This window comes from Rhinoderma darwinii, chromosome 4 (genome assembly GCF_050947455.1).
Source record: "Rhinoderma darwinii isolate aRhiDar2 chromosome 4, aRhiDar2.hap1, whole genome shotgun sequence".
In the NCBI taxonomy this organism is placed as follows: domain Eukaryota; kingdom Metazoa; phylum Chordata; class Amphibia; order Anura; family Rhinodermatidae; genus Rhinoderma; species Rhinoderma darwinii.
In genome coordinates this window covers 344,452,047-344,476,777 of record NC_134690.1, presented here as the reverse complement: position 1 = coordinate 344,476,777, position 24,731 = coordinate 344,452,047, and the positions used below count along the sequence as shown (strand labels likewise).

General features: G+C 40.0%; 1 long non-coding RNA gene across 1 annotated transcript in view; it reads left to right on the top strand.

Moving 5' to 3' along the window:
• Positions 1–24,731, top strand: part of LOC142760020 (uncharacterized) — a 521,651-nt gene that overhangs the window by 415,188 nt on the left and 81,732 nt on the right. Inside the window, exon 6 of the long non-coding RNA XR_012883232.1 lies at positions 11,228–11,408. This is a non-coding gene — a long non-coding RNA (uncharacterized LOC142760020). The remainder of the gene's footprint in view (positions 1–11,227; positions 11,409–24,731) is intronic.

Below are 24,731 nucleotides of genomic sequence, written 5' to 3'. Positions count from 1 at the left end.
AAAGAGTAGTGGGAGGCCCCGCTGCACAACTCAGCAACAAGACAAGTACATTAGAGTCTCTAGTTTGAGAAATAGACGCCTCACAGGTCCTCAACTGGCAGCTTCATTAAATAGTACCCGCAAAACGCCAGTGTCAACGTCTACAGTGAAGAGGCGGCTCCGGGATGCTGGCCTTCAGGGCAAAGTGGCAAAGAAAAAGCCATATCTGAGACTGGCTAATAAAAGGAAAAAGATTAATATGGGCAAAAGCACACAGACATTGGACAGAGGAAGATTGGAAAAAAGTGTTATGGACAGACGAATCGAAGTTTGAGGTGTTTGGATCACACAGAAGAACATTTGTGAGACGCAGAACAACTGAAAAGATGCTGCAAGAGTGCCTGACGCCATCTGTCAAGCATGGTGGAGGTAATGTGATGGTCTGGGGTTGCTTTGGTGCTGGTAAAGTGGGAGATTTCTACAAGGTAAAAGGGATTTTGAATAAGGAAGGCTATCACTCCATTTTGCAACGCCATGCCATACCCTGTGGACAGCGCTTGATTGAAGCCAATTTCATCCTACAACAGGACAGTGACCCAAAGCACACCTCCAATTTATGCAAGAACTATTTAGGGAAGAAGCAGGCAGCTGGTATTCTATCTGTAATGGAGTGGCCAGCGCATTCACCGGATCTCAACCCCATAGAGCTGTTGTGGGAGCAGCTTGACCGTATGGTACGCAAGAAGTGCCCATCAAGCCAATCCAACTTGTGGGAGGGGCTTCTGGAAGCATGGGGTGAAATTTCTCCCAATTACCTCAGCAAATTAACAGCTAGAATGCCAAAGGTCTGCAATGCTGTAATTGCTGCAAATGGAGCATTCTTTGACGAAAGCAAAGTTTGAAGGAGAAAATTATTATTTCAAATAAAAATCATTATTTCTAACCTTGTCAATGTCTTGACTATATTTTCTAGTCATTTTGCAACTCATTTGCTAAATATAAGTGTGAGTTTTCATGGAAAACACAAAATTGTCTGGGTGACCCCAAACTAGAACGGTAGTGTATATATATATATATATATATATATGAGTTAACAACCAACTCAACTGTTTTAAAAAATAAATAAAAATAGTAACACCAATTCTCAAATGGTACAAATAAGGGTAGAGAAATGCAAAGCATTAGGCAGTAGAGTCAGTTGCCTAGGGGGTATCTACCTCACCTTTCTAGGGAGAGCACATCACAATACTCCACAAGTCACAAATTACTACTGCTGATCATACAAAGATATATATCCGATAACATAAAAGGACAAAAGGAGTCACTTAAGCCCTGCAGGAATTCACATGCAAATGGTAACTTTCTGCTAGTCAGTGAATGTATATAAATCGGTAAAATATGTACTGTGACTGGCACTAGTATAACAACTTAAAATAAGGAGATGACTGAAGCACATCAATGTTCGTATGTGCTTGAAATTTTCTTATTTAAAGGGGTTGTTTGCAAACTTTTTAATTTACATTTTATCCTTAGTATAGACTATCAATGTAGCTAGCGCCGCTGCCCCTTCATTCTGCTGATTGTGAAGGTCCTGGGGGCTGGACCTACACTGTTCAACCAAGAATGGTGTATACTAAGGATCGGCCATCAATTGAAAGACCTGGAGGACCGGAATATTCTATATGTGTTCATATTTAATATTATTTTTGTTTGTTTTAAAAGAGAAATAAATAATTAATGTTTTAATGTGTTTTTACAGCATAACAAACCCAAAAAGGCGTTTTCATACAAGAAAAATATGCACAGGAGTTCTTAGTCAAAAATCATGGTATCTCATCACTGTTCATAAAACCTACGACACGTAATGTACTGATTATCTAGCCCTGTGAACTGGTTTGATTGGAAAATGTTGTAATATTATCATGTGATTTTGCCATTTACTCTAAACCTGGTCCAATTGAACATCTTCCGTGATAGCATTGGGCTTCGTTCACATCTGCGTCGCCCTCTATTAGAAGCCCCCATCGCAGATCCGGTCAAAAATGGCAGACAAAATAGCGCATCATACAATGCTATTTTGTCAGGTAAAATTACGGATGCAATGACGGAAACCCAATGGAACCCATTAGAGTCAATGGGTTACGTTGGGCGCCATTGGTGTCCATCATGTATACGGCGCTACCGATATTTTCGTTTTTCTGCTCCTCTGATGAAACGCCAAACACAGATGTGACCGAAGCCTTAGGCAGTGTAATGCTGTTCTTTTTAATTGATCAAGGTCAATAGTTAACAGGTATTTCTTTATACCTCCCTTCCCTGTTGGACCTATTTTGAAAAAATTCAATAATGTGGCAAATGCGCTGTACTCAGCCGACATGTCTATTTGGTGAAAACATACATAGCTAGTCTAGGCATTATCTGGGCAACGCTTTTAGCTCCATAATAACAAGGGCAGGACAATTAGTCATTGAGGCCCAAAGATGTGGTTTCAGAATGCGTCCCACCACTCTTGCTCCCCAAAATTCAGCATGATAGCTGTTGGATGGACAATTACTAATTTAATTATCCCCTTTCTCCACCAATCCCTAGTGTTCTCAATTATACAGGAATAAACTGATTGATAAAAAATGTAAAAGCAGAACATTTACTTTTTCTTAAATGCATAAAGTGCTCCCCTACTATAGTATCCTGGGCAGACACCTACTCCTCGCCCCACCTCTGCATAATAACTTGCCTAGTGGGAAGACTTTTCCGCTAGTAATTTTAGAGTGTTTGATATTGAACCTCTTGAATTCAAGATCAACCTGAAAATGGGTTGATTTAGAAACCAAGGCCTATGCAATATAGAATGTAATATCCATTACCAATCATTATTTGTTGCTTAATTAGCATATAGTTTCTGAGGTGAAGATGTACATCAGATGTAGATGTTAAATATGTAATAAAAAAAAAAAGTGAAGGTTAATTTAATTAATTTAATGCGCCCCTCTGGTCACAGTACAACAATTTAAATATGATGGTCTATATGGAGTAATAGTATCTGATTCCCTCCAGTTGTGTTCCTCTGCTGTGGATAGAAGTTTTAGGGTCCCTTCTGTGCTGTCCCAAAATGGCTCCAGTGCTTCTTAGACTACAAGTCTAAGACACTCCCACTGTTCTGGCATTGGCCAGTGCTTCTCACATGAGCTGTTCTGTCCAATCTGTGAACAGAGGGAATGTCTTAGACTTGAGAAGCGCTGTGGCCATTTTGAGACATCTCGGAGAGGACCCTAAAACGGCGGATCCATGGCATAGGGGGGCAACTGGAGGACACCAAGTAATATTACTCCATATACCCCATCACATTTATAATTTTGTCCTGAGACCGGAGGGTCGCTTTAATGGCCTAAGGTTTAGCAATAAACATACGTTTAAAGGGGTTGTCCCACAACAACCCTTTTATACTTTTATAACCTTGCGAACAGACAGGATATAAAAGTAGGTTAATTGGGTGTCCAACCTCTGGGATCCCCACCGTTGCCGAGATCCCACATCATTATGTTTAAAATGTCTTATGCTATTTTTTGTGTTTAATGCATTTTTAACACATTTACATTCTCATGGCCTGACACTTTTAGGGTGTTTTTGTGATGTTTTCCCTACAAATTTTAATGGTAAAAATGCAAAGTAAAAAAACAGATGTAAAATTGTGTCGCATCATCAATTTTATATATTATTTTAGATGATATGATCATATGATCATTTTCTTGGAACAATTTCATGCTTTTGCACGATTATTTGGTTGTAATACTGATGTACCACTATTATATAGTTTTGATTTTCATTAGATTGGCTGGAAATTTGTATATGACCTATATGGTATATGCCATAAATGTCCCAGATGGGAATACCCTTTTAAGACACCATGCATGAATCAACAGTGGGAGCCCAGGGGTGATTGAAAGAAACCTTCATATCCCAGCCTTTTATTCCCTTTAGACACCGTGGTCAACAGCAACCACTGCTTTTAGGGTAAGCCCACACATAGCATAAATACTTCCGATTTTCTGGAACAGATTTAATTATGGAAAATCCACAGCATAATACAGTCGCAGCAGAGTGGATGAGCTTTGAACATATCTATTCCACACGCAGCGTAAAAAAAACACTGAAAAAAACTTTCGTAAACTGACCTGGGGTGCGTTTTTTTTAATGTTGTCCATTTATGTTGTGGAATCGCAGTTTTTCTGTTGCAGGATTCTGCATTGAATTCAATGGGGAGGTAAAACCCGCAACAAATAGCAGATGTACCGATTTTTGCAGTGGAAAAGCTGCGTTTCCGCCACAAAAAATCGCAACTCAGGAAAAAAAAGCCTATACTTTACCCTCTATGCTCCTGCGTCCAGACTGGGCTCCAGGGATGACGTTTCATGCCATATAACTGCTGAAGCCAATCACAGGCTGCAGCGGTTACATTGGATGAAACGTCATCACATGAGGGGAGGTGGGAGCAGGGAAGCGCTGCTGCCCATTAAAGTTGAAGGAGAGGAAGGAGCAGGGAGATGGTGGCAGACACAATGCCCATAGAAATATATGGAGAGGGGAGAGGAATCAGAAGGAGGGAGCAGAGAGAGAGAGAGAGAGAAACACAGACACTGCCCATAGAAGTCTATGTAGAGTTGAGATAGATCAGGTGCAGAGTGAGACACAGATGTGCTGCAGCTTACTTGTAAGTGTTTATCTCACCCCAGTGCTGGATCCTAATCTACACTGCTTATTACTGCTGTATAATCTCCTCCATGTTGCTGCAGTATGTGTATATATATATATATATATATATATATGTGTGTGTGTGTGTATATATATATGTGTATATATATATATATGTATACATATACACAAAGTTACTTTCATTAAGCCTTTTATGACAATAAATATAAATTATTCTAGGGTAGCTACTCTTTAATAAAGTACTAAAATAAAAATAGATTGTATTAGTTAGCAACCCTTGTGTCTTGGATTGTGTATTATTGTAAGTTGCAACTCAAAATGCTGAAATTACAAGGAGTTAATGCATCTGTTTATGAAGCTGAACGTATGGTATTAATTGTGTTTAATATACAAATATTAAACAAATGAACATGACTCTGCTGCTATATATATATATATATATATATATATATATATATATACAGTGCCCACCAAAAGTTCCGGAACACCCTCATAACTTTTGAACGGCTCGAGGTAGAGGGTTGAAATCTGGTGGGATTTCATGGGGTCATAAAATCTACCAGTTAACGCCCAAAAAAAAACACCACCACCCCCTTGGGGGAGGTGGGGTGGGCAGGAGCAGCAAAATTTCAAATGACACGGGGGGGGGGGGGTCAAGTGGGGGCTCATTTGAAAACTCTTTTCAATACAAAAACGATGCTGCAAACTATTTTGAGAATAGGATTTTTTTCGCTGAGATATTTAACGTTAAAGTTCTCATCTTAGTTATCGGCTACCGCCGGTGTTACCATTACCCAAAATGTACCAAGAGGGGTGGTTTTTTTTCTTTTTTCTTTAACTGGTAGATTTTATGACCCCATTAAATCCCAACAAATTTCAACCCTCTACCTCGAGCCGTACAAAAGTTATGAGGGTGTTCCAGAACTTTTTGGTGGGCACTGTATATGACTCGTATATGTGGGGTTAGTGACTTCCTTTATTTTTTGATCTTGCACTCCTCCCATTTTGCCTTGGGTGATTTTAATTAGTTTAATGCTGGTTCCTACCATCCCCAGATATATGTAGGCTTAGTCCAAGTTCTAGGTGTATATGCAGCATAGGTACCCACCTCATAAAGGTCACCTTGTCATGGCAGGTGGGCTCAAACTATTTGATCAAAATGTGCATTAAGAACCTCACTATCATAATTAGATTTAGCAGTAATGCATATTTATTCATATTTAGTGGTTTAGGTGGCATTGGTGTTCGCAAAGTGCCGTCGCCATTTTCTTGTTTGAGATATATATATATATATATATATATATATATATATATATATATATATATATATATATATATATGTGTGTGTGTTTGTGATCGAGTAGGATTCTCTTCTTTTATGTGTATAGAAGACACGATAATGAAATGTAATTGCTGTGCAATATTAGCTATAAGGAGTATTAAGAAGAATTTAGTTGGTCCTAGTTATTTATATAAAATATCAAAACTGTAAAAACAATGGGGGGGGCCATCTTTAAATTCTATGGGTTAAATACCTGCTGTTCTTACACGGTCTCAATTATTCCTCTTTTAAAGGCTATGTACACCTCTGAGGGTTTTTTTTTTATAGAGAATACAGAACATCTGTATCTCCAAAAGTATAACAAATTTTGAATAAAAACGAATTAAAAAGTTACTAATCACACTGACTGATCTATTTATTTGAAAAAAAAAAAAAGCCCTCAAACGTGTACATAGCTTTAAGGGTTGATACTTGTGTTTTTGCCCTACATCAGGAAAGCTCCCAATGTACACGCTAAACGGCTTCATTAGCCCAACGGAGACCACAAGAGTGCTCTTTCAGTCCCTGTTTGGCTGGTATACATCAGTATACCTCTCTTTCTGTTTTTTTTTTTTTAGGATGGAATAGCATATTAGACAACGCTAGTCCATCCTGGGGGATCCCACAAAAAAATATATACTGAGCATGGGAGCCTATGGGTGACGGAAGCCACAGCATCTGTCACAGGTATGTGTTAAATGTATACATCAGGAAGCTTCCAACATCATTGTCCATATATATATATATATATTGCCAATGCCAGAGTCCCTGGGAAAAGCGTTGGAAGTGCTCTGCCTGCAGTATTTGGCACTGGGGAAGCTCCTGACATCACAGTCCATATATGGAAGGCAAAAATGCAATGTGAAGTAGGCCTAACAATGATGCATTCTTTTATTCTTTGTGCACTGTATATACGTGTTTTGTGTTTTGTTGTTATTGGACATTGACTGCTGGATATTTATGTACACAGGAATTGATAAATGGAGAGGGGATTTGTTGCATGAACAGGTTTGCTGGTTGGTCCCTTGTGATTTGTTAAATTATTTTATTTGTATGTTTTTACTGTGAAATAATTTAATAAACTATGATTCATGGAAAAAAATCTGATTTTTAGTTTTGGCTCAGTTCACCAACTGCACACAGTAGACTTCAGTGTGGGTGGTTTGAACTCTCAGATGCTAATTTCAGAATGTTTTTATGAAAAACAATATATGTCACTCTTGTGTATAACCCTTTACTTTAAACACCTAATGTAGAAATTATAAGTCCATAGCATGCTCTGAAATTACAGAAAGATGTGACTCAAAGATCATGATTTCTGACCTACTGCTTTTTAAACTCTATAAAATCTATGTCTACTAATGACAATACAAGCTGCAGTATTAGGGCTTATTCACATGACCAAATGCAAGCTCAGACATAAAAAAAAGGCAATTTTTCATGTTCGAGTTGCACCAGTGCGGGACCCGTTTTCACGGATTCCTCATAGACTTGAGTCTATCGAGGGATCTGTGAAAACTGAAGAAAATAGGACATGTCCTATTTTTCAACAGTCCCTTAAAACAAACAGCCGTGTGAAAGGCCCCACTGAAATACATTCGTCCGTGTGATGGCCGTTGTATTAACGGCTATCACACAGACGTATACAACGTTCATGTGAATAAGCCCTTAGGGTAAGTTCACACGTAGCGTAAATACTGCAGATTTTCTGCAACAAATTTCGTTGCTAAAAATCTGCAGCATAATACAGTAGCAGCAAAGAGGATCAGATTAGAACAAATCTCATCCACATGCTGAGCGGAAAAAACGCTCAGAAATTGACTCGTGGTGTTTTTTTTTTAATCCACGGCATGTCAATTGTATTTTTGTAAACGCTGCTTATTTATGTCAGGCTTTCCCCATTAAACTAAAAAAAACAAAAAAAACAGCAACAAATAGCAGATTCCACTGCAAAAAAAACACCACTCAAAAGAAACTAACAACTGATAGTTACCCAGAATTCTGTGTTTCTTCATCCAGGCCGGATTCCTGGGATGACATTTCATCCCATGTGACTGCTGCAGCGGTCACATGGGATGAAATGTCATCCCAGGGCTGCAGAACATCAGGATGTCGGAGGGATGTATCCATTGTCGCGGTAAGTATCCATTTTTTTTTTCAGCGCAGGATATCCCCTGTAGTCACTCCAGCGGAAAAACTGCACCACAATTTGGTGTGGTTTTTCGGCCGGAATAACTTGCGGCGCACAGGGCGGATACGCTGTGTGCTTTTACGCAGTGTATCTGCCCTATGTGAACATAGCCTTAAAGGCAAGCCGATCTGTCATCAGACTATGCTGCCCTTTTGAAGGGCAACACAGTTTGGGGACAGGTTCGCTCTTCTATTATCCAAAACAGCACAAAAAAATAGGGTGCCATTTGGCTAATAGGAGAGTTCAAAGAATACACCGGACTCATAGCTATGAGTCCAGTGCATTCATAAGGGGTGCTCTCCACTCAGTAATTAACCAGCTGCTGTATATGCAGACAAACAGCAGTCAGCGGTTAATCACCTATAAGAGCGGTGGGGGGAGCTCTCCCCTCAGAACTACATCGGACTCATAACAGCGAGTCCTTTGTGTTCTTTGAACTCTTCTATTAGCCAAGAGGCACTATATTTTTTGTGCCGCTTGGCTAGTAGGAGAGCGGACCAGTCCCCATACTGTGCTGCCCTTACATACGGCAGCATAGTCTGATGACAGATCCGAGTTCAATGCTGTAAAGAAGAGCTGCTTATGTTCCTACATCTATTTACTTTGGTGTGGAAGAGAGAACGTATGACTTCACATGAGTTATCTGCAATGAGAAAAAAAATAACCAGATCTTTTTGTTTTTTGGCCTAGCATGGCAACTTTCTTACTTGGGTTTACACATCATTAATACTTGACCATTGCAAGTTACAGATAACTAAAAGTGATTTAAAATCGGAGGTATAACTCCTGGGTCCCAAAGCAAAATATGTATTGGGGCCCTCACCTATGTACCATTTATAATACTACTTTCTTCTTATGTGGAATATGGGCTTTGGGGCATTCTGAGGCACCAGGACCTGGGAACGACTACTATTTCTGTAACTCCTATAGCTACTATACGTCCTTGTTTACAATACTAATATAAGGACAAAGTAAAGCCAAACCACAGCGAATCCACAAACCCTGAAATAATGTACATCGTTTTAGAACAAGAGCAGATAACCTGCACGCTGCTTCCCGTCATTGCACAGCCTGTGCATGGACAGAATACACTAATAACAGTCCATGAATAGAAAGTGTTTAAGGTGCATGCACGTGCGGTTGATGTGCTGCAGCCTGAAATGACACCATTGTCATTAGATATTATGAAATACCTTTCACACAGTCTGATTTAAAAACATGGGGCAGGTTTATTATTACGGTCTTAAAGGCTATGGAGAACTTTTTTTAAAAAAATATTATTTTTTTCCATTAAATCAATGTTTTTGTGATTTATTTTTTTTAAAGCAATTTATTTCACAGTCATTAAAAATAGTTTTTACTTTTTACAATGAGCTTTTATGATTCCTGTATACATAGAAGCTGTATTGTTCTGTTGCGTCAGTTCAGCTGAACTGATGGCTCGTCTGAGAAGGGGTCGGATCCACCTAATATCAATCACATCTAAGGTCATCAAGATGTGATTAATATTAGGTGGATCCTATGTAGATCAGAAAACTGTAACTTTTAATTTTACCAAATTTTTTATTAATTTGCTAAAACCAGACAACCACTTTGAAGATAGAGAGGCTAAAGCTAGAAGTCTAGGCTAAAGACGTGCCAAATTTTCCCATGACGCACTCGCTATTTGATAGTTTTGGTGCATGTTAGACCCCGTTCCCTTCTTTACACCACCTATTGGGTGATCTACTTTAGACCAGTATTTTACGCCACAAAACTGCCACACACTAGTTATGAGTCTGGCGCATTTCACGACTCGGTCATATTCTAAGTATGCGACCAGATGTGGCAAGCATTTCACAAATCAATGTTTTTTTGGCGCAAACCTTTAATAAAATCAGTGAATTTAAAATGCAGGAAAAAAACGGCACATGATTGGCCGGAATCAAGGCACAACTACATGGATAAATGTTGAAGTTTGTATGCAGCATTCGCTACTTTGTGCCACTATTTATGGGTTTTCAACCACAATGGAAACCACCAGTACAACTGTACTTTCATTGTACAGTTTTCTACAGAAACAACTCTAGTAAAGTTTTCATAAACAACATTATATTAATGAGTTCTTGCTGGATCTTTTGTACTGTGTCATTACCGTGGCATGAGCGCATACCTGAAGGTAAAAATATCTACTCTTAGACTGTTTTCCATCTCGAACCACTAAAATGTCGCAAGTGATAACATGCATAATTTTAGTTGTCAAATTTGCAACTTTTCATTGGCGAGTGATGAGAAAATGTGTCTGGTCTCCAAAGAAGCCATAGTTTAGGCCACATTTAATATGTGAGATAGGAGGAAATTATGCACATTTTGGTGTAAATCTATGCCTGCTAATGGCAGGCATACATTTAATTTCCTCACTTTCAGACTGCTAAAAATGCAGTGTGCCTTTTAATAAATTTGGTGCCAATCTCTCCAACTGCCTCCTTTACTTAAGATCCTATTACACAGCCTGATATAGGCCGTGAAAACGAGTAACGATCAACGAGACAGCGTTTCGATAGTATCGATCAACGTTGATCGGCGCTTGTTTGCTCGTTTCACAAGGAGCCATGCTTGGTCATGTATGGGGACGAGCGATTGTTACTGCGATCGCTCATCCCCATACTTTTTCATCACATCAGCAGCACATCTCCCTGCTGTTTACACGGGGAGATGTGCTGCCGACAACAATAATATTTAATGCTGCATAAACAAGCAGATCAGACGATGAACTAGTGTTTTATTGTTCATCGACTGATCTTTGCCCTGGTTATACAGGGCAATGATCGGGAATGAGCGTTCATATGACCTCTCGTTTGCCCAATAATTGGCCCGTGTAAAAGGGCCTTTAGACTAGTAAATGGGCCATTGTGTCTATTATAAGATAAGCGCATAATCATTAATCCTGTGTTTTAAAAGAAAATAGAACCGCTGCAAGTTTTAGTAAATGTTTAAACGTGTGTGACAATGCAATACAGAAAATTAAATTTATATTTTCTTAACAGGAAGCAAGAGACACTTAAAAGCTGCTTTGCGCTATGTGGGACCTGCGAATGCTCTTCTTATTGCTTCCTGGAAGAAATCTGATGCCGATGACTGTGTCCATAACACAAACATTAAAGGGCTTTTGGTAAAAATAATGTTGGATTCGTCCTGGATGACAATTGGATGAGTTGTTGAAAGCAGGTAAGAGCGTAGGATTGTTCTCATCATAAATTAATGTTTACCTCCTGTACCCCTTAATATGTGGGGCTGCAGTATAATTCACTTTACAAAATGTGTGTTTAGTATAGACATCATTGTACCATGTCATTTTTTGTTGGAAGATCGTAACACATGACTTTAGAATCAGACCACAAAAAGGGTTTGTTTGTAGTCTGTAACCATGGATACATAGATCTGCTTAGGAGATGTATAAACAAAATGGTTGGATATTTTTAATCGAAGCTATTTACAAAGTTGCTTATTTTTATTTTTGTATTTAAAAAGCATTGGAGCAACGCAAAATATGGTTGCCAAAGGACAAAATTCTGGCTGCCTGCAGCAACTAGTGGGAGAGAGCTTACTGCATACAGATTTTTATAGCGTAAGCCCCTAAGATCCCTCTAAGCAGAAGTATATGACTATATAGGGAATATAGAGCTTTGTATCAGAAAAATGGAGCTCCTATACCCTTACCAAACTCTCCCCACTTCAATCTATCCTGAATGCAGCAGCCAGGCTCATCTTTCTGACCAACGACTACACCAATGCCTCTACCCTGTGCCAGTCACTGAACTGGTTGCTCATTCTCCTTAGAATACAATTTAAACTTATCACTCTCACTCTCAAAACTTTCCACAGTGTTGCACCTCCTTACATCTCCTCCGTCATCTCTGTCTACCACTACCGTCGCTCTACATTCTGCCAATGATTTAACGATAACATCCTCCACGATCCGAGCTTCCCACTCCTGACACCAAGACTTCTCTCATGCTGCACCAGTCCTCTGGAATGTGTTACTGTGGCCAACTAGATTAATTCCCAACATCCACAGTTTTAAGCGTGCCCAGAAAACACATCTTTTTGGACTGGACTATCATATTCCCTAATCGGACTCTATTGTTTTATGGCACCCTCTACTACAGTATTCCTCAATACCTGATCCCTTCATGTAACAGTATCCCTTGCATTCCTTGCACCCTAATGCCCTTTTTGTCTGTCACACACAGATACTGGCTGGTGACCAGCTCATGCAGCTTTATGTGCATGCTTATAAATGATGGCTGACCATTGTACAAAACAAGCACTGTTTACATTTTGTGTTACCCCTATTTCCTCATAGATTGTAAGCTCTTGTGAGCAGGGTCCTCACTCCTCTTGTTTGAATTATTAATTCGTTTTGTCACTATTGTTTGTACATGTTCCCTCTGAATTGTAAAGTGCTGTGGAATATGTTGGCACTATATAAATAAAGATTATTATTATTATTATTTTATATATATATATATATATATATATATATATATATATATATATATATATATGTACCCATTGTATTGCATGCATCTTTTTAAAGGCTGTGGACACCTTTGAAAGAGAATTTATTATTTATTTTTTTTATAAAAAGGTTAGTCCTTGTGTTTGGTGCATTTTTACAAATACTTTTTATTAAAAATGTGTTTTACTTTTTTAGATACAGCTGCTCTGTATTCTCTATACAGAGCAGCTGTATCTAGAGCTATTCACTGAATCTGTCAGACCCGCGGACCTGACGGTTCCAGTGCTGGTCTCTGACACGCAGGATCCACCTGTAAACTATCACATTTAAGTTCATAACTTAGATGTGATAGATTACAGGTGGATCCTGCGTGTCAGAGACATGCAGGACAATTTGTTACTGAACCAGTCAGGTCCGTGGGACTGACGGATTCAGTGAATAGCGATAGATACAGCTGCTCTGTGTAAAGAATACAGAGCAGCTGTATCTAAAAGTGTAAAAAAAATTGTAATAAAAAGTATTTGTAAAGTTGCACCAAACATACCGATACACCTTTTTATTAAAAAATAAATAAATAAAATGCCTTTCAAAGGTGTCCATAGCCTTTAAGGTTTAAGTAAATGTGAAAGCATTAAAGCCTACAGTCAATAGAGCAACCTGTTTGCTCCACAATATTGCCGATATACAGGATGTGATTATTTATGTTTCTTGACCAAGTGATACATGTGTATTATCTCAACCCTCTTAAATCCGCTTTATGACATAATGAACATAAATCGCATATTCTTGGAAGAATATACTGTACATAATTCCTTAAGATTACGTTTCTCTAGATAAGATTGTGCTGCTCAGCTATTTAATCACTTGTTATAATTTTGATGCTTAGTCATTATTGATAACATGTTTCTTTTCCAGCACTAGCAGATAAATGACATTGAACTATAAATGATGACTTTGTAAAACCATATGTTATGTAGTTTGTGGCTTCAGACAAGCCATGCCAGGGTCAGAAATATAATGTGGGCCCTATGAGATGCTGATTTGCCAATGACCAAAGCACTTGTGATAGAGCTCCTTCCTTATTGCTCCTTCGTAGAAGACCGATGAGGCAAAGTCTCTTGTATGTGCTTATTGTTCCCCGGTTTTGTTTCATGATTTTGTGGCAAGTCTATGGGGTTTATTGATTTAGTGCCTTTGATCCTGGTCTCCATTCTGTTCCTTCCTTGTATCAATTGTTTTGGGCTGATTATATGAAGTTTACTGTTCTTGCACTCATCTGTTTGACCGACACAAGGTGACAACTTATCTCTATGATCAGAGATGGCCCCATATTACTTTGTAATAGACAGTATTACCACATTGATGAAAGATAGTGCTACGACGTGGACTGATGTTAGTTACTATGTCAGACCATAGCCCTGTCAGATGGGTATCTGTGACACTTAACTACTCTTTCTGCCCCCCTCCCAGCGAAAAATCCAAAGCCAGAGTCGAATACTGTGCAGACTACATTGACTACAAAAGATATTCACAAAATACACGCAAAATACACAAAAATACATTATCCGTAATATGAACAAATTTGTTGTGTCAGAAATATTTGCGTTGCCCACATGCACTAATTACCCAGAATATGGTTTTAAAAAAAAAAAATGGTTTTAGTACCATAGACCATTACGTTAAAAATCATAAAATTGTTCTGATTGTTAACGTTAATCAGTACGTCTATAGCTATTTCTGCGCCTCAAACATGATTATGTGAGTGACAAAACCATATTATATGTAGCAAAAACAATTAAAATTATCAAATTCATATTCTTTGTTAAAAAGTAGAATTTTTTTTACAAAAAATTGTGTTACAAATCTCTCTCTCCGTATGTATATATACTGTCCTCATAGTTGTTAGTCATTGACACTATCACCTGAACAAATGACTTGTATGAAAAGAGTTAAAGGGGTTATCCAGGCTCAGGGCTGTTTTTTTATACTGATGACCTATCCACCAGAGTATATAATCGGGGGGGGGGGGGGGGGGTCCGATACCCGGATCCCACACGATCAACTACTCCGGGTGCCGGAAGCTATGCAGTGGTCGGTGACGGAAGCAGAAGGCTCCTGTCACGGTATAGCGGCCGTGCTGTAGTACTGCAGCTCTGCTCTTATTCACTTAAATAGGAGCAGAGCTGCAATACTGCACCCCGGCCTCTATACTGTGACCCGAGTTCTGACAACCTCTTTAAGAAAAAACGACCCTTCTTGGAGAGATATATGCTTTTATCGAAAAAATAAATTATATTCGGATCAAGAGATATATTAAAGTGAAATAATGTCTTTATAAATAATGAGATTGATGTTATTCCACAATTTTTTGTTAACTGTGGTAGCTGAGTGCAACCAAAATTATATATACTGATCTATTTTAGTGAATTGCAGTTTTGTTTTGTGTGCTGTGAAGTTGTGGCAGAACATACTACTTAAATCGATAGAAAAAGGAAATAGGCGTCATGATGTCCATTGCCTGCAACCAAAATATTACAAAATGTTCTAGAGTGAAAATCGTGTCACCCATAATTGGAACACTGTTCAACTTAAACTTACAAGGCACTTAAGGTAAAAGGGGATTTACCTCTGGTAAACTTTTTTGACTACAACATTTCTGAATTCAACACAACATTCCTCATATAGACTTATATGTATTGTCTGTGATAGACAAGTAGGAGTTTTTACCTAGTTAGAAAGTGTTTATGTTGTTTAGATTGCATTATATGATTTATTTGGTGGTTTGTGTTTAAAGCAGACATGACAGGCTGAACACGCTGCGAGATCTGAGAGCAGCATGCGAAAGAGCAGGAGACACTAAAGCGTTTATAGTTCTTTCGGAACTTGCCTCCCTCACCTGTCAATGGGAAGGCTGTCAATCACTGACAGGGGATAGGGGAGGCATCCTTCTGACTCACTATGTGCTGAAGAACTCAACACAAGTGAGGATTTATTACAGTAGGGACATGCTTCCTCTGCACAGTTATGCTGCAGGAAAACTCTAAATGCTTGTGATCAGCTCTGCTGCCTTAAAGGGGTTTGCCCAGAATCATAAATTAACACCTGTTGAAAGGATAGGTGATAATTTTCTGATTGTTGGGGGCCGCGCAGCGGGGACACCAACAATCCTGAGTTTCCTCTTTGCACCCCCCGTACTCGGCTGTTTCTGTCATTCCCACAGACTTTAAATGGAGCGTCAGCACGCATGCTTGACCACTGCTCCATTTAATGTCCTCCTCACTGTGGTCGAGCAGTTGAAAGGAACGAGGGGTTCGGGTCCTCCCATTTTCATTTTCAGTGGGGGACCCCATCTATCAGAGAATTGTCACCAGTCCTGAGGATTGGTGATAATTTATGATTCTGGGAAAACCCTTATAAAGCGGTTTTCCAGTTTAATACATATAATGCTTAATCACTGTACAAATTAAGAGTTATACAACTTTCTCATATACTTTGTGTTTCAATTCCTCACCATTTTCAATATATTTTTTTTCTGTCAGTGAATAAGTACTGTCTTGAATTCCCCTACACAGCTAGTTCTGCTCTTAGCTTAGAAATGTATACAGTTGTCAGTATACTAGTCAATGCTCTCTGATCTACACAATCTGAAGTCCAGACTAGCACATTGGGGCAAATTTACTATTCAACTGTTTTAAACACTTTTTAGGACAAATGAGCTAAAATTACTCCAAATCGATGTGCAGGCCTAATTAACAATTACTGGAAACGGTCACACCAGATACTGAAAGAAAAGGTTCACATACTTATGCTACTCACAAATAGATATTAGATAATTTTCCTCAATAAATAAACCCCCAAGTCTAATATTTTTGACTCATTTGTTTGATTTGGTTCTCTTTATCTACTTTTAGGACTTGTGTGAAAATCTGATGTAGTTTTAGGTCAGATTTATGCAGAAATATAGAAAAAACCTGAAGAGTTCAAACTTTTAGGCACCACTGTATATAGGAGGCAATTAGACATTCATAGACCTTGGCACAAACTACTGCCATATAGCATGTGGCAAATCCTGGTTTCTGTTTCACCTTTCATATTGTTATTCATTAGATTTACCAGTATATAGTAACTAAATCTATTATTTTATCCCATCTTATTTATGCAAACGAGTCTATGCTGTATGCAGGGGCTGAACAAGCTCTTTTGGTGCACAAAGCAGAACAGGGACGGAGGGGAATTTGCCTCTCAGTCCCTGAAATTCAGCAGGATCGCTGTTGAATGGACAATTGTTCAGCTGACCGCTATCGTCCATGATCCATCCTGTAATTTAAATCTGAACATGCATGTTTTGTCCATGTGTGTAGCGTCTATTTATATATGTACGGTTGTGTGGTACAACACTTTTATCCGCTCAGCTGTGGTACAGCATTATCAGCCGATTGACTGTTGAAAGGAATTTAAAGGCAGTTGTTGTTTCTTAATAATTTATAAATTATACCCTTCACGTAAAGAGGACTGTCTCACTGATTCCAGCACTGTTTATTTTTTTTGTCCTGGACCTCCCCTCCCTCCCGTTCCCTAGATATGGCCCACTGTTGTGTTGGCTCCCTATATTCTAATTTGGAGTAGTTAGACAACGGGGTGGAGCTGGCTTCCCGGCCTCTGATGCTGACCAATCTGCATGAGATAGATTAAGGGTAGTTCACGCCCTGTTGGCTAACTACAGAAAATTAGAATATAGGGAGCCAACACAACAGTGGGCCACATATATGGAACAGGACAGGATCCAGGAAAAAAGAAACGGCACTGGAATCAGCGAGACAGCGCTATTCAAGTCCGTAAACCAGGTAAACTTATACGACCTAGTCACATGTCTTCTTTAATGGCACCATAGGAAGCCGCCTAATCTGCCTATTCTTCGTTCCGGCCTTGATTGTGTGTACTAATATACCTGACCCAAACTATGGAGGAATTTGCTAATCTCTATTGAATGAGGAGCATATTGCTAGTTATATGACAGTATCAGAAACAGACTGGTGAATTACCTGGGTCCACATAGTGCTATGCAGTTTGATACTAAACACCAGAAAAGCAGTATCCATGTTTTCCTCTACCAATGCATTGGTTAAATAGCATTGGCACCATTGATTATCAGTGAGGTAAGATTCTAGTTTTGGGAGACAATTGGGAGTGCAAAGGGAAATGAATATGACTGGAAAGTATATTTGATGTTAGACCTGGACTAGGATTTAGAAACATATGCTTCTGGTCTGTGAATGAAATATATAATTCAACGAGGAAGTGCTGCGTTATCCAAGATCTGCTTTTGGGAGAGAATTAAAATATATTACAAAGTGTAAACTAAAGCTAGCCATACATTACTGATTTCAGGTGGATGTTTTATGAACAACTTGGCACATTGATGGTTGGTGTGTGAGGTTGTCGTTTTGGATGTCAACGCCATAAATTAAAAGAAAAAATTGCAGATTCATCTTTGCCTTGATCTGTGGCCTGGTCTGGGCTTCTATTCAGATCTGTAATTTGACACGATTGACTTTCCAACAACTGCACCCAACAACAGTCGAAAAAAAGATGAACTTTTCCACAGATATCTCTCTTCAGTCAAAATCGGTGATGCTGGTTAGGGTGGATTCACACGAACGTGTATTGCGTCCATGCGGGCCGCGTGGTTTTCACGCGCCACGCACAGACCAATACAAGTCTATGGGGCAGTACAGACAGTCCGTACTTTTTGCGCAGCGTTTGTCCGCTGCGCAAAAAGCGCGACATGGTCAATATCTCCGCGCATCATGCACCCATTGAAGTCAATGGGTGCGTGAAAACCACGCAGGTCGCACGGAAGCACTTCCATGCGAACTGCCTGTTTCGCGCACCAGCTGTCAAAAGGATGAATGTAAACAGAAAAGCACCACGTGCTTTTCTGTTTACAAACATCCGAATGGCGTGTCATAATGATGGCGGCTGCGCGAAAAGGATGAATGTAAACAGAAAAGCACCACGTGCTTTTCTGTTTACAAACATCCGAATGGCGTGTCATAATGATGGCGGCTGCGCGAAAAGCACACGCACTTCTGAATCAGCCCTTAGTGTCATGAAAAGCCGGCAACAGTCAGCAGGGGATGGTCTAAATCAATCAATATTTCTTGTGTAGGCCAGCTTTAGTCCCAGAAATCCATTTAATTTTAAATTTCAGTGACAAAAGATATTGAAGATGTTTTTTGCGAGTTCTGGCTACTAATTCTCAAATTACTGGAAACAAGTTTTAGGTAAATAGCTTTAGGCTGTTCATTATAGCATGACTGAATCTCATGAAGTTGGGAGATTATTTAAGTATAAACATTGTGCACCTTTTTCTTACAAATCCTAAGACATTAATCTCTTAATGCAGTAAATGAGCTGATAAAATCCTATGTACTTTAACTTGGATTAGTGCGTAAAAAGGCTTGTTATATTATTAAATGCCAACTTCTATTTCTGAAATCAAATTGGCTTACAACAGTTTCTATTTGTTTTCTACTGATTAAATTCTCAAACATGGTTGGTTCTAAAGTCAGATGGTTTTGAAACTGAGACTTTGTTAAGATTATTGTTTTAAGATTTTGAGATCATATTTAAATTAAAACATGACAGCAGTTCAACACTATAAAAGATAACTCATATTTTCTCTAGTGTTTAGACATGTATTAGGCTAATAAATTGGATTATCTGCTTAGCTTTCAAAAAGTATGCAAGGATCTTGTTTTCCACGGGGATGGGGGGGGGGGGCTGGAGACTAGAGTAATAATATTTCTCTAAATGGGCAGTGTCACACACCTGTATGGGTAGATGTGGACCCCCTGGGTTGCTTTGGATAGGCTTAGGCAAAACCCAACAGCGTAGTCTAAGGAAATCCCTGGTATTCATCCTTTAACCACTACACAGGGATCTGGACTTTGCTGCAGAGAAATGGTCGCTACCCCTGGAGTAGTCTCTGATAGCAACAGCCGACGTAGGAGCAGATATATCCAAGTAGTGGGAACAAAAAAGCAGGCAGAAGATGTTGTCAGATGGGCAAAGGTCATGGCAGGCTGAGTTTGGTCAATACAGTAAGACTGGCAGAAGGTCAGGGCATGCAGCAGACAATAGATGCAGTCAGGAATCAAGACAGGTCATTATCTGGAAATCCAAATAGAAGTAACACTAGACCCCATAAGAACCAACTGAACTAAATTGCTCTGGCAAGGAGTGAAGAGGGAAGATCCCTCAAGTAGCCTTGAAAACCTGGGTGATGGAGTTGCAGCAAGGTTAACCGTTGTTGTGATAAAACAAATGGTGTGATCACAAGCCCAAGGAAAATGAAGAAGCATAGTTTAGACTATGAATGTCAAAAGGTTAAAATTATATTCTTTGACACCAGTCGCGCACAGCCTAGCACCACGGTGCAACCGCCGTTAGAAGAAAAGAGAATGATGCGAGAATGCGGAGAGGTGAGTAACAACGCGATCAGCACAGTTTGTGACAGGCAGAAAACACTGGGTATGGTGACTGTACAATCAGCCTCATACTAGACTTCAGTTCGGTGGGGTTTTATTTCTTAGCAGAGCAAAAATACCCATACTGAAGAAAAAGTTGTGATGTATTCTTGACTTCCCTTTTCAATCTCAAGCAAAGCTATAAACGGAAAAACCCCTTTTCATAGAGAAGCCATCTCATCGCTGAAGATCTGGCTTATCTCACCCGCCGCGATCAGCTGTTGTTGCCGGGTGAAGCAGCAGTCAGCCACACATTTGCCCTGCACCAGCCGCTACATGTCGGAAATTGAAAAATGGCCATCCATTTAATGCAATTATGCACTGGGTCCCTCAGAGCGGGAACCGCTCTCACAGATCCACTCTCCCCTTCGGTACATAGAGGGAGGGTCCCAAGTAGAACCCCAATCTCTGACGTCCGTATGCCCTAATACTTAATTGCCCATAGTTAAAGCGGCAGTGTACAAATATCAAATAAATCTAAGCAATGTGGGCACTTCAACCACACACAATATATATTACATGTATATTAGAGGGTTAATTAAGGTGTGAGGATAATTATTCATCCCTCAGCTATATCCATGTCTGTTTTATGTAGATTTTAAGCAGTTCTCTGCTCATAGCCAAGAGCAAGGAGTTGTTTACATAATAATCTGTTAGGCCCTGTTCACACTGAGTTTATTTGCAGGTGGAAAAATCTGCCTCAAAATACCCGCGTTTATCAGCCGCGGCAATTGAGCGCCGTGGGCAAAACACGCAGCGAAAACCGCTTTCTCTGCCTCCCATTCATGTAAATTGTAGGTCAGAGACAGAAACACCCGAAGATAGGGCGTGTCGCGTCTTTTTCCTCTGCCTCCCATTGAAATCAATAGGAGGCATTTTCGGCCGTGTTTTGGCGCGGTTTCCGACGTGGTTTCTGTGTCAAAAAAAGCGCTAAAAAAACCTCAGCGTGAACAGGGCCTGAAGGCTCCATCCTCACTGCGAAGCGCATTGGATGGGGTCCTTATCAAGCCATCCAATGATGATGTTACCTTTACCTCACACATCAGATTGGCTACTTCCAAAGCTTGACCTGTTTACGGTCTTGAGATAAACAAGTACAACTTTCATCTGACTCCCCAGTTGCAACAACAAATGCCTAAACACATATCTGCAACATAGAAGCTAAGCAAATATAAAAACATCAATGAAAAATTACTAAGTCATCCTTCAGCAATCAATATTTGACAAAAAGATAATTTACAAAGTCTAAGAAGGCTAATACCAACATGTCATTTAAAGTACTGTAGTTCTCTATTTTATTTTTTTTTCAGTCCTATTGATTCCTGAGGAATTATAAATACAAGTCACTTGAGCTGTGCCTATTAATTTCAGGCAGAACAATCTGGGTCTGTCATTCGCATCTGGCCGGGCTGTTTTTAAAGATGGGGTAAAAATATTTCCTCATCTTATAGATGTGTACTCACCCTTTATGGCCAACAGTCTCTAATATTTCCTTCACACTGTTGCTAACATGAGTCAAGGTAGATAAGGGTCTTCATCGTGTTTAACACCTTCCAAGGGAATCAAGAAGCAAACCAAACTTCAGATATTTTCCACAATGCTTGGCCATGGCAGGTGGTAAGACTGTGCAGGCGTGACATTATGACATCAAGCTCCCGCATAAACCCTTTATAGTCTACTGATAAGTAAGTAAACAAGAGCTAGATATAACAGCACCACCGGCACCTTCAGCGGAAAGTTGAGGTTGGGCTGGTATTTGTGGCAAAGTATTTTTGAGGCATCTGAGGCTAACATAGTATTTTGACTGCACCTGTGGCTAGCATAGTATTTTATTTATTTATTCATGTTGCTTATATAGCACTAATATATCCCGCATCCAGGGGTGTAACTAGGAAAGACTGGGCCCCATAACAAACTTTTGACTGGGCCCCTCCCAGGTGCCACACGCAGCCCCCCTCAAGATTGTGCCATGCGGCCCCTCTGTAGACAGTGCTATATGCCCCCCCCCCCCGTAGACAGTGTCACACCCCATTTGTAGATAGTGCCCCCCACTTTCAGATAGTGCAATACAGCCCCCTGTAGATATCACCATAAAGCCTCCCTGTATATAGTGCCACACAGCCCCCTCCCTTGTATATAGTGCCACACAGCTCCCCCTTAGTAGATATTGTCACACACAGACCCCTGTAGATTGCGCCACACGCAGCCCGCTGTAGATAGCTTCACAGCCTTCCCCATGTAAATAGTGCCACACAGCCCTCCTAGTAGATAGTGCCACTGTCCCCCCTTAGTAGTGTCACTCCCCGCCCCCTTAGTAGTGCCACACAGCACCCCCTTAGTAGTGCCACAAGGCCCTTGTATATTGTGCCACACAGCTCCCCTCTGTGTATAGTGCCACACAGCCTCCTGTATATAATGCCACACAGCCACCCTAGTATATAGTGCCACCCTGCTCCCCCCCTTGTATATAGTGCGCAAAAAATCATATCAAAATCAAACCACCCATCAACTCGCTGCAGTTCATACAGTGACTACATTACTGATTAGTGTCAGAATAAAAATTTTCATTAAGTGGCACCGTCACCGGTGACGTCTCAGATTCTAGTTCTTTTTTACTTTCTCCATCCGGTCCATACCTCTATGATGGATTTCTCCCGGCCACAACCCATTTCTGCAGTTTGCCGCTCCGATGTCTTCAGCTTCTCACTTTTCAAACATTTCTACACCTATAAACGAAGATAAAATTCTCAACACCTCTAAATATAATAGCGCCATACACTGCACCTCTAACTGTAATAGCACCATACACTGTGTCCCTGATTATAATAGTACCATAAACTGTCCCACACACACACACACACCGTGCACCCTTTAGATAGTGCTCCCATAACCCCCCTGTAGATAGTGACCCCATAACCCCCCTGTAGATAGTGACCCCATAGAGCCTTTGTAGATAATGCCATACATAGAAGCCCTTGTAGATAGTTCCCCACAAAGAGCCCCCTGTAGATAGTGCCCATATATGGACTCCAGAGTTGCAAGGCAATAGTTCTAACCACTGAGCCACCGTGCTGCCCTACATATAGCTTCCCCTACAGATAGTGCTCCACATATAGCCCACTTCTGTAGATAGTGCCTTACATATAGCTCCCCCTGTATATATTTATTTCCAAAAATCAGGCAGCACTCCAGAGATGTAGCAAAAATAGAAAAAGTGCTTTAGTCCAAGAGTCAAAAATTGCACCGTTTCAGCTCTTTAATAGAGCCTTTCTCAAGCTAGTGAATACATGTTTTAACAGCGTGTGTGTATATATAGAGGAACTTCAATCAAGAAGGAAGTGCTTACATCAAGTGATAATTGACCATAAACCGTAAAAATGGCAAATAGCAAATACATCATAAAATAGTGATACAGATAATGCATGTAACATATACAGGCTTCGATTTGTAAATAGCATAGTGTACACTACCGTTCAAAAGTTTGGGGTCACCCAGACAATTTTGTGTTTTCCATGAAAACTCACACTTATATTTATCAAATGAGTTGCAAAATGACTAGAAAATACAGTCAAGACATTGACAAGGTTAGATATAATTATTTTTATTTCAAATAATAATTTTCTCCTTCAAACTTTGCTTTCGTCAAAGAATGCTACATTTGCACAATTACAGCATTGCAGACCTTTGGCATTCTAGCTGTTAATTTGCTGAGGTAATCGGGACAAAAATTTCACCCCATGCTTCCAGAAGCCCCTCCCACAAGTTGGATTGGCTTGATGGGCACTTCTTGCCTACCATACGGTCAAGCTGCTCCCACAACAGCTCTATGAGGTTGAGATCTGGTGACTGCGCTGGCCACTCCATTACAGATAGAATACCAGCTGCCTGCTTCTTCCCTAAATAGTTCTTGCATAATTTGGAGGTGTGCCTTGGGTCATTGTCCTGTTGTAGGAAGAAATTGGCTCCAATCAAGCACTGTCCACAGGGTATGGCATGGAGTTGCAAAATGGAGTGATAGCCTTCCTTTATTCAAAATCCCTTTTACCTTGTACAAATCTCCCACTTTACCAGCACCAAAGCAACCCCAGACCATCACATTACCTCCACCATGCTTGACAGATGGCGTCAGGCACTCTTGAGGCATCTTTTCAGTTGTTCTGCGTCTCACAAATGTTCTTCTGTGTGATCCAAGCACCTCAAACTTCGATTCGTCTGTCCATAACACTTTTTTCCAATCTTCCTCTGTCCAATGTCTGTGTGCTTTTGCCCATATTAATCTTTTCCTTTTATTAGCCAGTCTCAGATATGGCTTTTTCTTTGCCACTCTGCCCTAAAGGCCAGCATCCCGGAGTCGCCTCTTCACTGTAGACGTTGACACTGGCGTTTTGCGGGTACTATTCAATGAAGCTGCCGGTTGAGGACCTGTGAGGCGTCTATTTCTCAAACTAGAGACTCTGTTGCTCAGTTGTGCATCGGGGCCTCCCACTTCTCTTTTTACTC